Source organism: Pezoporus flaviventris, unplaced genomic scaffold (genome assembly GCF_033815535.1).
Source record: "Pezoporus flaviventris isolate CSIRO_AGI_PZ_B2104156 unplaced genomic scaffold, CSIRO_AGI_Pfla_v1 ptg000213l, whole genome shotgun sequence".
Taxonomy (NCBI): domain Eukaryota; kingdom Metazoa; phylum Chordata; class Aves; order Psittaciformes; family Psittacidae; genus Pezoporus; species Pezoporus flaviventris.
Window position 1 is genome coordinate 7,175,935 of NW_026892761.1, and position 17,529 is coordinate 7,193,463.

The window sequence follows — 17,529 nt, forward strand, 5'->3', positions numbered from 1 at the left end:
AGACTACTGTTTCAAGTGCTTTATCTAAAGGACTTGGGTAGGGAGAGTTCACATAACAGTTCTGACAACACATCTCTAAAGGACAGTGGTGATGCCTTCTATCAGAGTAACTGATTGCAGATCTGCCTTGGCCTTTATGAGCTTCCTTCCTTCAGCCCTCTGTTTTTGTTACTGCTATATAATTCAAATATTTCACAATCAGCAAATAGAGAGTGGCTGTTTGGTCATATTCATTAAAGGTTAATAAGTTGCCACATTAATTTCTTAAATCAGAAGTATTTCGACTAAGACTTGAAAATGATCTCCCTAATGCAGCTGAAATTTGTAAACAATAAAAAATATATTCTACATTAGAAAGGAGCAAGAAGCAGTTAAGTTATAACCAAAATCATACTGTAAACATGATCTTAAAAACGAATTAGTGGTAGAAGAATTTCTGTTTGGAGGAGCTGTGTGTGCTGCGACATGAAATCAGCCTAGTGGTGAGCCATGGAAAGTGCCCTGCCTCATCAGACGCATGTTTACTCTCCTGCTTATCAATAACTGACATTAACAAGGCTTCTGCCAGAGATAATAAATTCCTGGAAATGTCAGCCTCTTCTGCATCACCCAGCCCAAGCACAAGAGAGCTACTCACTGGAAAGGAAAAAAAAAGGCAGACACAACTGGAAGTGCTAAACAGAAGTTGCGCAGCAGGATCTGCTGAGATCTAAAACCACTTCAACATTTAGGCCAAAAGCTAATCTAATTTTAAGGTCCCTTGAAATGTTATGAATATCATCAACAAACATGGCAAGAGTCGCTCATGAAAATGCGTTTCAGTTTTGTGCACAAAAAAAACCCTCAATCAGCTCTCTGTCTCAAACTTCTTCAAAGACTCTGAACCCAACTGTTTGTTCCCCGAGGACTCAAAGCTTCTACTGCAACGAGCAGTCACATCTGCTTAGCGTTTCATATTTTTCAGCATCACAGGGAGTTTTTCTTAGACTGTGGACTGGTTTAGTCAGCATCTATGTGTAAGTACAACAACAAAACTCCAACAGAAGAGATAAGTGTTCTGCCAGTTTATTTCTACTTCTCTCCCCAAAAGACACTGGCATTCCTGACAAAAGGAGTGTTCTTACGCGAGTGCTTTGCCAGCACAGCTAAATCTTTATGGCTTTCATTTTTTAACATTCCTCTTAGCACTCACAGCTATGCCAGATCTATACAGCTACACAAGAAAGCTTTGTTGGTTTAATACATCTAGTACAGTTCTGAAAAATATTATTAGTCTGCAGATAATATAACACTGTGTATCTATACTACCAGCACCTCACTGCTATCAGAATATTGGTATTATTTACTACAAAAGTTATCTTAGAATGAATGGAGCAACTTGGCCAGCTTGTGCTTTCTATTAAAACTCTCACAGAATTCTAGAATGGTTTGAGCTGGAAGGGACCTTAAACCTCACCCAGTTCCAACACTCTGCCATGGGCAGGGACACCTTCCTCTAGAGCAGTTTGTTCCAAGCCCTGTCCAACCTGGCCTTGAACACTGCCAGGGATGGGGCAGCCACAGCTTCTCTGGGCAGCCTGTGCCAGTGCCTCACCACCCTCACAGGGAAGAATTTCTTCCTTGTATCTAATCTAAATCTCCCCTGTCAGTTTAAAGCCATTCCCGCTTCTCCTATCAGACCTAAAACTGTTAGTACTGACACACACACAGATTTACTGCGCACTATAACTGCTTCTATACTCCCACGTTCTGCTAATTCAGCCTTGTTGGTAAATAAACAATTTTTCACAGTCCTTACCCAATTTAACTGAGGGTAGGAATCTGTAATATAGACAGAGGCTTAACAGCTGTAGAGAGGGACTTATGACTTGTGTCTCCTTAGATACTAGAAGGACTTCACTAGTACAGATGTACTGCTATAAAGGATCAAAGAATAAGTAGTATTAGCACAGAGCACTGCCGTATCAATACAGCTGCAGAAGCTTTTAATGTCATATGCCTACATCACTTGAAAAAACATCAACTGAGACAAAATTATAGTAGTACAGCCATACTACAATTAGGCACAGAACAAGGGTTAGTATGGCTACACAGTAAGTGTAGAATAAGTATCAGTTCTCAGTTTATAAATAATCTGCAGGTAAGTCTTTCCTGACTCATAAAATAACTTATTTCTGTGATGTAAATTACTTAGTCTATGTTACCAAGACTCTTACTTTCCCATGAATCAATTACAATTGAGATCCCTCTTGCTGAATAGTATCATGCCACTTGACAAAACTAGGCCCCTTCTAAGAAAGTTCTCTCAGTTTCCTTTCAATACAGGAGTGAATTGCAGTGCCAACACATACACTGACTCAAATGTGTGAAGAGCTCTTACCCAAAACCAATGAGCAAAAGACTCAAGGTTATCAATCAGTTCACTGAACATACTGATCCTTAGCTTATTAGCTTCTATTGTCCTATAGAACAAGGACAAACAATAGTCACCTTCAGCATGTGATATGTAGGGAAATTCCAGTCAGGTTTTCATAGAGTTATAGTTAGCTGCAGAGAGTTCTAACACAAAAACTGATGGCCAACTGCATAGTCCATATTCACACTGTTGAACTGATTAATAATTAATTATTAATAATTTAAGGACTCCTGGCAATGGATGAGATCACCAGCAAAGAACTTTATATTTCAGGGCAACACATAGGCAAAACAGTTAAATACCACAGTATTGTGATGAGTCCAGTGGTATCAAAGGCACCATGTGTGCACTGATTGGCTTTCTTGGCATCAGTCAGGCACGATTTGTGAAAGATGTGATGATCATACATCTTGCCAGATGAGCCTGAGATGATGGCAGCAGCGTCCAGAATGCTGAAAGGTGCTGTAAGCACAAGAGTGATACTCCTTCCCATTAAGGAGGAACCATGCCTGGCTGGAGTGGCAGCAGACAGAACAGGATGTGATGTTCTGTGTCCCCTGGCAGTTTTCCCATACTTGCAACATGACCTTCCAACCATCGGTGTGCATGGATCATTGATCTTATGAACTCACATTTGTGATACTCTACAGAATTGTCATTGAGAATACACAGCCCAGAGAACTTACTGGCAGAAAATTACTCTTGGGTGATCTTCAAAATTCAGCAATGGCTATTCAGATACAAAATATACATGTTGACAAGATATTCCAACAATATACTAATTCAGATCAGAATTAAATCCAGACTCTGACACGGTTACAGCAGCAATGGCAGACAGTGTATTCAATGTTATAACAGAAAAATGTTATTTTGCTCCATATGACTTGGCTTACTCAAGAGAGATTTTACAATAAGCTACGGCTTTACTGTATTGTAAAGATAATCTGACAATTACAGGTCAAAGTATACTTGCTTATTGCTTTAAATGAAATGAAAACCAGTCAAATTCATACACATATGGGAGAAAGATTCATCATGTATTACTACAGCTCTGGAGAAACCAAGCTAGGCTGGGCAGACACAGATATTATGTCTGGACTGGAAATCTTACCAGAAGATGCAGTGTATGTTCTCATCCAAAGCCTTCTCTGCAGAACACATATTCCTTTTATGTTTTTGTTCCTGAAGAACCCAAGCTCAAGCAATTATGAGATACTTTGCACTGCTACTTACTTGTTTTGTACTTCTGATATTTGTTTGCAGGCAGCTGGGATGCCTGCACTGATTGTCTAAGGTTGTTTAAATTCTTTATTTGTTAACAAATTATAATGGTTACACAACACATTGGCATGTGAGCACTTCAGAAAAAGGGAGGTGCACAACTCGGCCACAGTGGAATTAGGAACAAGATCCAATGACTTCAGCGGAGTTACACAAAGGATGGCTCTACTGTTTCAGTGGGAGTTGTGGTTAATTATAGTAGTATTTCCCATCAGCTTTCTACTGCAGGACTCTCTTCAAAGGTGGCATTACCTTCAAGATCACTGTGTCCACTCCAGACAATGAATAACCAGAGCCTAGTGACAGATCTTCATAGTTAGGGCATATACTGTTGTATTAAAGGCATGAAAAAAGGCACACAGCAATGTGCAGACATACAACAAACACAGAGATCCTGGAGCTATGAAGTTACTGAAGGAATTAGACTTGATGCATTTTCAGACATGATCCATCCATTTTAACTATTTTTTTAAGTCAGGAACCAACTTTCTACAAATCAGTTACCTTCAAAACTTTAGAAAAGCCTATGAATTTTCTGTACAGATCAAATATGAGCCATACTTTCACACAGTTACCCAGTACATACACCCTATTGCAATAATTGCTCAAAGAGCTGCAAATGCGTTTGGAATCCCTCTGTCTGTCAAATCTTTTTTGAAACCCTGACCTACTATTTTAACTTTCTAGGTCTCATCAAGCAAAATCCTTCCTTATAACCTGCAGAAACCACCTAAACTTTTTGTAAAATCTCAATTTTTGTAAAAGCTGCAGAAATTCAGCGCGTAGGTAAAGTGAAGGTTATTTACGCTGTATTTGTCTGCACTAGTAGAAATATAAACCTACTCATGCTAACATTAAAGCAGTAAACAGTAAGGTTTTAAAGCACACCGAGGTCTTTGAGTTGCCTCCCTGTTTATCTGTTGAGTTCCAGCATTGGAGAATGATTTTCCCCTCTTCAAGTCTGTGGCCATTTAAATAATAAAACAGAGGTTATGTAAGTGCAGAGAATTATGGAAAAAATGTAAGTGGAAAGTACATGTTTTTAAAATGCACTTGAATAAGTCAAATGCAGCTGAACTGACATTATTCAGACTTTCCAGTCTTATTCAATACTGGATTGAAACCAAGCACATGAAATCTCAGGCCCAAAGGACGTTTTTAAGAAAATTATAAGTACCTATATTTCTAGATTACAATGTCTGTCTGGGAAAGCTCTGCTGCCTAAAGAGAGGCTAACCTATCTGCTCCTGGGATCAGACAAGTGATGTGAACTAATTAAAGGGATGTTTGAATCAGCTTGCAAACATAGGACTGATTCAGCCCCAAAGAGCACCCAAACCAGAAACCTAGATTCAAATATCTGTGGTCTTCTAGCGCCATAGGGATGCAGATTCAGATCCAAATTGTACACTGAAAATTCATTTCTAACCTGTGCAGACACAGGCTCTAAGCCCAGCTCCACATTCCTTCCACACCCAGAACTGGAGTTCTGCCTGAATAAGGAATGCATGAGTGAAATTAATTTCTTATCTTTGTGGCAGATCTTGTTTGGTGATGTACATGCCTGTGAACCAGCCAAAACTCAGCTCTGTGACATGACATGCAGTCTAGTTCCAAACCAGATAGATTTCAAAAGATTACTCTTGCAGGATACTTAAGGTAAAACTGTTTTCATAAGCTCTTAGTTCTAGTACACCTGGATATATTCTGATACTTCTTCTGTTATAAATGATTTTCATCAATGGAAAAGTGAAGGTCTTACATTAGGCTGTGTGGAGACCTCATAGCAGCCTTTGCGTATCTGAAGGGGGGAATACAAGGATGCTGGGGATGGACTATTCATTAGGGACTGTAGTGATAGGACAAGGGGTAATGGGTTAAAACTTAAACAGGGGAAGTTTAGATTGGATATAAGGAAGAAGTTCTTTACTGTAAGGGTGGTGAGGCAGTGGAATGGGTTCCCCAGGGAAGTTGTGAATGCGCCATCCCTGGAAGTGTTCAAGGCATGGTTGGACCTAGATGATCTTAAGGTTCTTTCCAACCCTAACTATTCTATGATTCTATGATTCTATTTGTACAAAAAAAAAAAAAAAAGAGTAACAAAGGGAAGAAATCACATATTTCCAAACTGAGGGGCATTTAAAAGCATGGCTGTATGAAGAATATACTTAGAATACATTTCACAGATGGAAAACATTGAACGAACAAACAAATAATAAAAGAAGGCTTCCCAGCATAACAATGTATGTCCATTATCTTCCAAAGTCCCAGGTAGCATTATACATACAGATGCATATGGTAAATTTTTTGCATCACTCCTAAGAGACAGGAATTTCACCCTGGCTTTTGAGAAGATAAATGCAATGATGTTCCCTTCAGCACTATTTCTAACTTTGCAGGGTGAAAGACCCTCCAAATGTATGACTGACCGACAACTATGGAAACAAGTCTCTATGTGTGGATCTTGGCCTTTTTAAAATTTCCCCAGATCTTTCAGTCAAGTTTATACAAGAACTGTTAGTTACAGATGCTGATTTTTCTGATACATCGATTATAAAAATTAAACCCTAGTGCATATACAATTCCAGCTGCATTTTTGTTAAATTAATTAGGTCAAAAATCAGCATAAATAGAACAATAAAAATTTTGCAAATAACTGAATGTATCCACGTCTGGAGAGTTTCTGACACAACTATTACATGCACCAACCTGTTTGCTGAAGTTGTGGCCTTCATAGGTGTATTTCCCATTAACCTACCCCAAACAGTATGCAAAACTGTCAGATAAAGATGCCCTTCCAGTCAAAAAAGTGAAAAGGGGATATTTAGGTAATTCATGTTGCATTTTGTTCAGACAAATATTTTCATAATAGTTGAGAAAGGCTATGTTGCACAGAGTATCCTGTGGCAACTACTCTGAGAGAAAAGAACACAAGCTAAAATCAAGGGCTTTCTTTGGCTGCTTTAAGGCTTGCTTCCTGGGCAAGATTAAATCAAAACATGTCCTATATACATTCCCCCTTTTCATCAGCATGTCAATTGTCATAAGAATGTGCTACTAACTCTCAGCATCAAAATCTGGGCTAATTTTAGGTAGTCAAATGTTTCCTTACTTCTACAGAAACAGCTATTACTGGAAATACTTTGCAAAGCATGTTGCAAGTGGAGCTGAGTAAATCAGTCAGCACACTGCACACTTTTCAGGGACAAAGTCTGTAAAAATGAATCAAGATTTAACAACAACTGTCACAGATACGTAACTCATGCCCATAATAGAATATTTTCAACCCTATATAGAGCATTTTAAAATGCTAACAGATGTATTTATTCTTATTCTGTGCTGTGCACGCATATAACACACATAGAAACCAATGAGAGGCTCTAAAACATTTTCCACTAGAAAGACAATTTGCTCCCAGTCCCTTCTCTCTTTAAATTGTTTCTGTGGCAACACATCTGGTGCTATAATTCTGGGCCAGAACATTAACTATCCTGAAGAAGAAAGTTATGTTGTTGTTCTGGTCTGCAAGAATGTGAAGCAGAGAGAGATGTGAACACATGTAATCACATAACCCTTTTTGCCTTGATAGATCGCAGAATATTAGCTACTGATATTTATGCATAGATTAAAATTACACATTTAAGAATGTTTCTCCAATGATTAGAAAAAACTCTTGTGGTGAGCACACATTCTAGGAGCCAGCCTTTTTACAACAAAATGACGAGGGCTGTGTTACTGCTGCTCCAGCCATATGAAATAAGTGAGGAAAGTATTCAGCTAAGAGGAACAAGGTGCATTCCTTAATTATAAATATAACTCTTCCTATATGATGGAAAAAGATTAACATTAATTTCTTATTATCTTGCCATGACTACGTAAATGTTACTGTATTATCACCATGTTACAGATGAGAGATGTAAGAAGCACATGAGGCCAAAGTGTGTGTTAAATTCCAGATGCCCCTGGTATTATTTGCCCACATGGAAACAAACAGCCCTTGATCTCTGAGCTCCTGAGGACCAATAGATGTTACTGGCCTTACTTGAAATTATAGGAATTGAAATCTTGGATATGCTAGCTTGAGCGTGCAGCATGCTCAGAATTCATAGTGTGAACAATCTAGTTGCAGAAAAAGGAAAGAAAAACAAGAATAAAAGTTTACAGCCCAAATTCAGTTCGCTAAGTCAACAAATGAACAGGAGGTTTTAATCACTAATAATCCTGACAACTCAGTCTGAAATCTTAAAGCCATACTATATGACTGTAATCCAGTGAGAATTATTATGGGTATTTTACTGTGCAACTGAGATTCACACTTCATGATATAAACTCTACCATGGATCCTAACCCATAATACAAGGGCCAGAGCAATTCACATGGGCTATCACAGTCACTAAACTCAGCCTCGAGTAGCAAGAGTTAAAAAAATAATGAAAGTGGATTTTTGCTACTCCACCAAGCAAATCAGGGAAGAATTAATGGAAAGAATGTATCTGATGAGTAAGAAAATACGATGACACAGTTATTTTTCCAATAATAATTTCATTTTAAGTTCCCCATGAAACAAATTTTATTATTTAATTTGAAACATCTAACTTCAAATCTAGATCAGTTACATATAAATCTGTTTGTTAGCTACACTCACAGTACTTTTTGTGCTAGTAACAAAGAAGACAATATCGTCCTGGTGTTCTGATCCTCCAGATTACTAATGATTAAATGCATTGACTGGCCGAAAACCAAGATTTTTCCCTAACAAGTTGAATTGAATTAAAATTATGGGTTCCAGGCATTCTGTCTTTGAAGACGTCCTGGTTTAAAGCAATCTGTGTTCAGGGAGAATAAACTGGCAACAGAAATGGAAAATTTGAAAAAAGTGGATAAAAGCTGGTATTTATAAATATGTATATCCCTTCCATGCTTCCAGAGGCACACGCTGACCATCAGGATTAAACCCAGGACCCTGAGCACCTGCAGTCACTAAAGCCCAGCTGATGCCCTATGCAAGACTTTGCCGTCTGTAGCATTTTGGATTGTCACCAGCCAATCACCTTCCAAAATCCAGTGCTGGCCAATAACAGTCTGGATAATTCAACTCTGTCTGTTCAGCATTTTGGCTAAGATCAAGCGTGCATATTAAAACTTCTATTTTACATCAAATACCTCCTTCACTTCCAATGGAAGTGCATATTAAAACTTCTATTTTACATCAAATACCTCCTTCACTTCCAATCCAGCCTTTCTATTCATTGCATCTAAATGGCGTAATTAACACACCTTCTGAGACAGTTCTCACACCCTTGCTCTACCTGTTATAACTACATATATATATACACAGAACCTCTGTTTTGTCCTGGGGCACTAGAACTTCACATTATCACTCCTCAAACCCCTGAGAAAGAGGCACATTAAAATCATAACTTTTCCCTCTCTGTAGACTGAACCTGGTTTCCTTTTCTCACCATTTTCTCTATTCCACTGCTCAAGTTCCTTATGAGGATACTGCAAAGGAATATTTGTGAAGGAATTAGCTCTGGAAAGGAGTAGTGATATTGGTGGATCTGTATTACCCAGTCCCAACTCACTGCCAGGATTGCTCCTAAGGAACCCAGGCTGGAGCAAATATTGTAGAGCAACTGCACGGCTGCTCTTTGTCTTGACAGAAGGAAATCATCTCATCTTTATACTACCCTTTAGGGAATGCCATTACATAACTCACTGTTTGGCCTATATTTCCCGATTCTTGGCTCCATGCTGTTAACAGAAACACCACTGCTTCACTGCAGTTACTGACTCAAAACTGAGCACTAGACAGGGACACAGGACCTGTCATCTCAAGGAAGCTCTCGAATTCCTCTAAACAGGATCCAGACTCTAACTGGAAGAAAATTTTACCAAGCTACTACCATACTGCATGTGTTGTATCTCCTGCAAGTTCCTCTCTGGACCTGGGGCATGAAGCTAGCTTGGCCTGATGTTCAGTAACAGCTCTGCCCCATTTTGGCAGGTTTTATGCAGCTTTTCCTGCATTACTCATTACATGTGGTGCTTATGTCATTCATGCTGCAGAACTCAGAGCACAAGCATGTAAGCAATCAGCTGCATGAGAAACAAATACAACAGAGAAGTTTCTAATACGCATGTTCCTTTAGGCACCCCATCTTCCCCAGATGTATCTCTCCATTCAATGTGAAATGTTACCCCACATATATTCTGCATTATTTACTATCCTTACAAATGACCTACCTCTGTTGTTTTATTTTTAATTAATTCTTTCTAAAAAGGATATGTAATGCCCCCCATTAATAGGTGTAGCTCCCATTTTACAGCTGTGAAAACACAGGCAGAGATGGATTAAGTCTTGATCCCAACAAAGGAAATGACTGAATCGGGAGTTTTGGGTACTGGTGCTGTACCCTGACTCTGGTTCAGTACTCAAGAAATGGCTCAAGAAATAGGTAACCATATTTTTCAAATTCCTTGAAGTTCCTTTGGTTGATGAACCATTTCCATATGGTCCAACTTATTTAAAACACTTTTTAAAAGGGGAAATTAAACTTTCTCTGAAGCAAAATGTAACTGGGCTGTGACCCAAAACCTCAATTCACATTTATGAGCATATAAAATGTAACCTCTGAACAGACAAAAAGAGTTAACTAAAATATAGCCAGCCCATACAGTGACACCTCCAAAATGCAAACCCTACAGGACAGCAAACTGTCCTACTGCTCTTACTTTTCCACCAGCTCCAACCTGGCATGAATGTGTTAACCCTGGATAAAAGCTACCGCACCTCTTTGCACTGGTGTAGCCTCTGTAGGAAGATCAGCATCCTTCCAAGCTTGCCTACTTAAAGATGCCCACAGACTCCTCAGAAGCCAAACCCCTAAGGTGACACGCACCCCCCTAAGGTGACATACACTCCCCCATAGGTGAAGTGCTCACCCATAGGCGACACGCTGCCCCTCAGGATGACATGCCCCTCGCTATACGTGCCCTGTTGCTCTCACCTACCGATAAGGTGCCGGTGCCTCCCGGTTGCCCCGCGAGTTTCGGACACAGTCTCTCTGCCCGGTGCCCCAAGCGGCGTTACCGACGCTTCCCAGCTCCGAACCTCCCACCCCAACGGGGCGGGGGTCGCGGTCTGAACAGCGTGGGGCACCGCTGCCTCTCCCAGCCCGGAGCCGTCACCCCGCGCTGTCCCCGACGGATCCGCTCCGCGCTGCTCTGCGGCCGGGTGACTCCCCTGTGCCCTCTCGGCGGCTCCGCACAGCTCCCGCGGCAGAACGGCGAAGCGGGGCCCGCCGGGAGCGCCCCGATAGCCGCCGCTTATCGCCGCGGCCCGTCACCCAGCTGGGCTCCGTTTCCAGGAAGCCGCGGCTCCGGAGCGCCTGTCTGCCGCTGGATGCCGATCGCCCCGTCCCGCTCGCTGCCTCTTTCCCTCCCTCTCTTCCTCCCTCCTCCCTCCCTCCCTCCCTCCGACCCCCCTCATCCTGGCAAGGGGGCTGGGAAAGTGCAGCGCAGCTCCAGCACATGCCGCGCCCGCGGTCACGGCCCGGACCCTCTGCCATGAACCGGGAACACGCCAGGCGCCCCCTCGCTTGCTCCGGCCGTTCTGCTCCGGGCCCTGCGGCGTCGCAGGGCAGTGACAGACCGGCTATACCCGCGAGGACACCCGGCCCTGTAACCCCCGTTAATTCCTCCCTTCCCCTGACCCACCAACTCTTACCACCTCACTTCTTCTCTGGCATTTTCTTCCACGCCGGGATTCCCTTCCTTTCCCATCCTCACCATCCTTTGCCCATCCTCCCCTGCCCCTCTTCACTATCCCTTTCAAGATTCCCTCCTCTTACAACCCTCAGTCTTGCCCTAATCATCATCTTTCTTTCTCTTACCGCCTCCTCCCTTTTTCCACCCTGCCCTCCCACAGGTTTTCCATCACTGAAGATGTGTAATTTGCTCTCTTTGATTCTTTGCTAACCAAAGCCTGCTCTGAGTCCTCCTGCTGCACCCACCACTGACCTCCGTGTTGCTTCTTCACGCAGCTACTGTTCCTCGAGAACAGTCTCCCTCTCGATAGCTTTCCAAGCACCTTCCAAATAATCCTGGCAAAAAGATGTGAAATAGTGATGTAGAAAGCAGGCTGCAATACTTCTGGTCCTTGCCTCACCACATGAACCCACACAATCACACACCTTTCCTTTTGAACAATGCTTGCCCGGCCTTCTGTAAACACCAACACACAATCGGGTTCCTGCCTTGGGCAGAGCACTGTGTATTACTGTATGGCTCATCCCTCTTCTATTTGTCCCTCTGTTTTTTAGCACCATAAGGCTGATTGACTGACAGCACAGGAAGCCTGACACTCCCCACGAGGAAAATGAGCTGACTCTATGGAATTTGCACATGCTCTTATGATAACTTTATTACTAATGGTGTTTGCTCCCTTTCAGACATACTCAGCAACATCCATGACATGCATCAGACTCTTCTGCTTTTTTATAGGAGGATAAATCACACTTAAGTTCTTAAAGTACCAGATGCCCAGAGATCCCACAAAGGAACCTGTTAGGTCAAAGTCATTGCTTTCTTTTGCAGTATCTTATAAAGTTGATTAAGATCTGTATTTTTCTGTGCGCATGCTTAAAGGAAAGGCTTGAAAGAGGCAAAGGAAGATCTCTTGCACAGCTGAGTATGCTTTTAAGAAGATTCATGAGGGAACTGACAAACATGAAAGTGAGCAATAAGAGACAAAACCAGATGGGCTGATGGAGTTGGCTGAGCAAATAACTTAAGCACTTCAGGGTTTATATATATTAGAAGGTGCTGAGATGCAAGTAAAAGGGGTTTCATACTGGGTCTTGAAACTCATTGGGTCTTGGAGCCCCAGTGAAAAAGGCAATGGTGATGCACCATGGAAAAGACTAGTACCAGAGCTGCTGTACCTAGCAAGACAAAGCAAGGAGGTACAAATACACAGACGGGTTTCATACTGGGTCTTGAAACTCATTGGGTCTTGGAGCCCCAGTGAAAAAGGCAATGGTGATGCACCATGGAAAAGACTAGTACCAGAGCTGCTGTACCTAGCAAGACAAAGCAAGGAGGTACAAATACACAGACTTGTATGGTGAAGTACATGACACATTCTAATTATTGTAATTCTACTAACAGTTCTCTTGTTTTTCCCAGTATTTTGGGTTTTTACAATCAATCCCACTGACTGGTTGAAGAATCCCCCTGGCAAATATACCTGCAGCAGTTCAGAATGCAGCCAGCTACACATCCTGCCTGCTCAGGATTTCCAGTCCTGTAAAACAGTTGGCAAAGCTGGACTATGTGCACTCCAGCCTCAGACCCGGCAGAGCCAGTGGTGTCAGCTCAACTCTTGCAGCCCAGGACCGCATCAGGATACAGGCTGTGAGCTGCAGCAGCACTCACATCTCTGTGCCAGCCCCACAGCAGGGTGGAGCACACAGGGGCTATTTTAAATCAACTTAACTGGATTTGCAGGAGGACATTTGTCAGAACAGCAAATCCCTGCAGGAACCCTACGCAACCAGTTGACCAAAAAGCCTTTACTGTTACCGTAATTTCCTCCTAAACATGAGACTTATAATAAATTTCACAGACACAGACTAATGCAAATGACCAAGGCTCCATCACTCCCGGTGCACATGTCCCTATTTACTTCAGCTGAGGACTGGCTTTCCCTGGTTTTATTCCAGTTTACTTTTTATGATCTTCATTTGCTGTGTCTTCATCTGGTGTGTTTATGTGGCTAGTGCTTGGTTTTCATTATTTTTTAACTGCATTTCAGATTATTTGCTCTATGGTTTTGTTCACATTCTCCTTTTCCACGAAATTCTAATAAAACACTTGGCTACAGATTTCCCAAATTGGATACTGCTGTTCAGTGCAGCTAATTATGTAGCAGGGTTCAAAGCCAGTTCTACAATGTAACAATTTACATATTCAGGAAAACAATGGGCACAAACCTACAGATTATTGTTACAGGCTAGTTCCATATTCTTCTGGAATTTCCTTTAAAATACATATGTTTAGTATTCTCATGCATCTGAGAAGCAGCAAATACTGCACTGCTGGCACCACTAGAGTATTTACAATGAAAAAATAAACCACCCTCTGATGTCTCTCAGGCCTAAAGGGGCATTAAACAAATGCTAGTGGATTTCCTCCGAGGATCTCAAAGCACTACACAAAAGCACTTCACTAACTCAGCCACTCAACATCTATCATGTATGATATACAAAGATCATTTTAAAATGAAATATTCAGAATGGCTGCAACAACATTATACATTCAGTGTTTCAGCCTCGCCAGTGTTCTGGCATAATCAGATTAACTATAATTTTATTGTTTAAGTACTGAATTAAGTGATTTTTGTTTGTTTTCTAAACCAACTGAAGTACAGACAGCAAACTCTGTGGGCAGAGCAGGCTTCTCAGGAAGATCCAGACTAAACTGACTCTTAGAAAGGCTGCTATAAACCATAACTCTGTTTATAATAGCAATAGCTAGCAACTCAGTAATTGGGCATATTCATATGATCTTTTACATCAGGCTGACTTGGAGTAAACAATCATTTTTCTCACTGCCCTTAATGCAAGCAGTATGTATGCAAAGATTTGCTTGTGTCTCCACACACTCTCATTCATTCTATATTATTTTAATTTTAGGATGCTACTAAAATGTTAATAAATAGGAAGCCATCTGTCTAGAAGTAGATTATCTATCAGTCTCTCATGATATAGACTAGGCACTTTCATTAATGTAACACAACAAACTTCAGACCACGGTACAACAAACCATCCCTACATAAAAACCATTTAGGCAGCATTTCTGAGGGTGTGTTATAGTAAGATTAAGCTGTAATTACACACATCCAGAATTCTAAGGACATGATTATTTTTGCTTCTTTGAGCATCTATCTGCATTGAAGTTTATAGTTCATGGTAGTACAACTTGGGAGGGAAACGAAGAGATGAGCCAACAGAAGCAAAGCCTATCTTCTAAACGCTGAACACCACTGGGGCAGTGGCTGAAATCACACAGGTTCAGTATTTCCAAATATGACATACATGGAAAAACTGAACTGCTTTTCTGCTCCCCTTGGCTTGTACATCTCTAGTTTTCCTTACTACCACTGCCTCAGTCTTATCTGGTTAATAAACGGAGACAGTTCTAGTCTGTTGGCATTTAAATGTCTGCCTGCCTAAACTCTAGTTTCACAGCGGGTCTGACTTGTTCACGTGTGTGTATAATTTCAACACTTAATGAAATATGAAACCACTGCAAGATTAATTTATCTACAATTGCAAGCACGGCAAAGTGACGGAGCAGTTACTGCATCGGGAAGGTTCAGCACCGCCGTGGCCAGTGTCACGCCGCCAGGCCCCGGAGTTCACCGACAGCCCCGCGCTCCCGGGGACCGGACACAGCGCCCGCCGAAGCCAGAGGGCACAGCAGCGCCCTCTGCCGGCGCTCTTCCGCGCCGGGAACCGCCCCGCATCCCGCCCTACCGGAGGGACCAGCGCACAGGTGAGGAGCGCCACGGAACCTGCCACCAGATTCCGCTCTTAACTGGCTAATCCACCTTCTTCACGGATGTAGCCCAGCCAGAGCTGCATCACATCACAAGCATCATAGGCGCTTCCAAGGCTTTCTGTTTTGAGCACGTGTGAGCAGCCTTAGATGACTTGCATATGATCCAATCATAATTCAATCATAATAATGAATTATTTCATAAAGAGCTATCATTATTTTTGCAATTGGATGCAGGCAGCAGACAGGCTGAGAGAGCTGGGGTTGTTCATCCTGGAGAAAAGAAGGGTCTGGGGAAACCTCAGTGCAGCTTCCAGTACCTAAAGAGGCTGACAAGAAAGCTGGAGAGGGGCTTTTTACAAGAGCCTTTAGTGACGGGACAAGGGGGAACGGCTTTAACCTGAAACAGGGAAGACTGAGATGAGCTCTTAGTCAGAAGTTCCTCCCTGCAAGGGTGGCGAGACACTGGCACAGGTTGCCCAGAGAAGCTGTGGCTGCCCCATCCCTGGCAGTGCTCAAGGCCAGGTTGGACGGGGCTTGAGCAACCTGATCGAGTGGAAAATGCCCCTGCCCATGGCAGGGGTTTGGAACTGGATGATCTTTAAGGTGCCTTCCACCCCAGTACGTTCTGTGATTCTACGATTCTGATTCCATGATAAGCATTGCAGGCTTTTCCAGTGCCTTTTTTTGAGCATGTGTGAGCAATCTTAGGTAACTCATGTGTTATCCAATAATAATTCAATCATAGTAAGTAATTATTATTTTATAAACAGCTATCACTAGTTTTGCAACTGGATGCAGATATCATTCGTGAAATTAATTCATTTTCTCAGAGCCAGACAAGTAACAGAACCATAACAGGTCCTGCAATTACTTCTCGTTCTTGGAGCACTCCTTATCAGATCACTGTGACTTGCAGTGGGGCCAGCTCGGAGGACATAGATTTGTTTCTAGAACATCTGAAAAGAGGCAGAGACAGACAAGTATGCAACTACAGGGAAAGGGAGCTAGCTGGGAGGTTTCTGAAACAGCACATAAAAAAGCATGGGGCAGGAGGGACTTACTTACAAGAGTACAAACTCAAAATATGACACAGACAGCAATGCAGAGCATTTTAAACATCATGCCCAGAGGACAAGGGGACATAAGGACAACACAGTCCAACAAAGTTATGCAGCAAGGTGCTATGTAACAGGAGCTGGGCGTTTATAAAAGATTAAACTGTTAGCATCTGTAGTAGTTTTTTCACTTCAAAGCTCAAATGTTACATTTTCTGATGGGAAATTACCTTTCATACCTGATAAAGCTAATAATTTGCTTTATAAGCACACTGTGTAGTCACAAATATTTTTAAGATCAACCCTCATTCTGTAAAAGAAGTTTATTTATAGTAAAAGACACAAGTACTCACTATTCAGTAGGCGGCACTTACAGTACTACTTATTCTGGGTTGCAGCCGCTAGCAGAGAGCACTGTTTTACTCACAAATATCAATAAAACTTGCTTTGCAGATGGGCTTAAAAGCAAAGTCTTTATTCCAAAAGGTTTATTAGGTGAAGCTTTTTATCTAATTATCTAAGAATAAGATAAAATTAAAACTATAATCTGTATCAAGTGAAGTTTGAAAGAGATTTTGGAGTGATTATTCCTTTCATCAACTATAACATTTCCAAATTCTAGATTAAGAATACTCAGTGAGCACTGGAAAGACAAATAAATAATGTTCACAAATTACTCTGGAGAAAGAAAACAGGGGCACTTGAACTAGATGATCTTCAGGTCCTTTCCAACCCAAACCATTCTATGATCCTGTAAGTGTTATGCAAGATTAATATATCAAATTTGCAGAAGGTCAAAATGAAAGCCTGCAAGTACAGGTGGGGTTTTATTTGTCTGAAGAAAGCAGAGAATGTGTGGTATGCCATTCCTATTATAACTTTTTAAATAAAGCTTATCTTTTCCCCTTTTCCTATTCCCATCAAAAAATAACCAACCTCCCATCAACTCCAATAGATTACAATCTACTGAATGTAACAAATACTCTTCTGAGCCAGCACTGACAGTATCAACAATGAACAGTTTATCTTAAATACAAAATCAGCATAAACCCTGATCTATACAATAAAAGTTTAGGCAGGTCCTTGATAACAGTCAACATACACTGACTGGCATTTTCTATGTTTTATTCTTGGAAGTGTTCTTTCAACTCCCAAGAGGGTTGTATGGAACACCATTCCACTTAAGAAGTGGGAAGTCTCCCGATGGGAAAG

General features: G+C 41.5%; 1 protein-coding gene across 5 annotated transcripts in view; it reads right to left on the reverse strand.

The window, feature by feature from the left end:
* RIPOR3 (RIPOR family member 3) overlaps positions 1-17,529 on the reverse strand; it is a 124,243-nt gene that overhangs the window by 40,411 nt on the left and 66,303 nt on the right. For 2 of the 5 annotated variants that reach the window (XM_061441620.1, XM_061441613.1), the window contains exon 1: positions 10,712-10,815. The exons of 1 other annotated variant lie outside the window; for it this stretch is intronic. The gene's annotated coding sequence lies outside the window, so the exon portion shown is untranslated. Of the gene's footprint in view, positions 1-10,707; positions 10,816-17,529 lie in introns of those variants that run through there. 2 more of the 5 variants (XM_061441619.1, XM_061441615.1) reach the window with 2 other exon arrangements.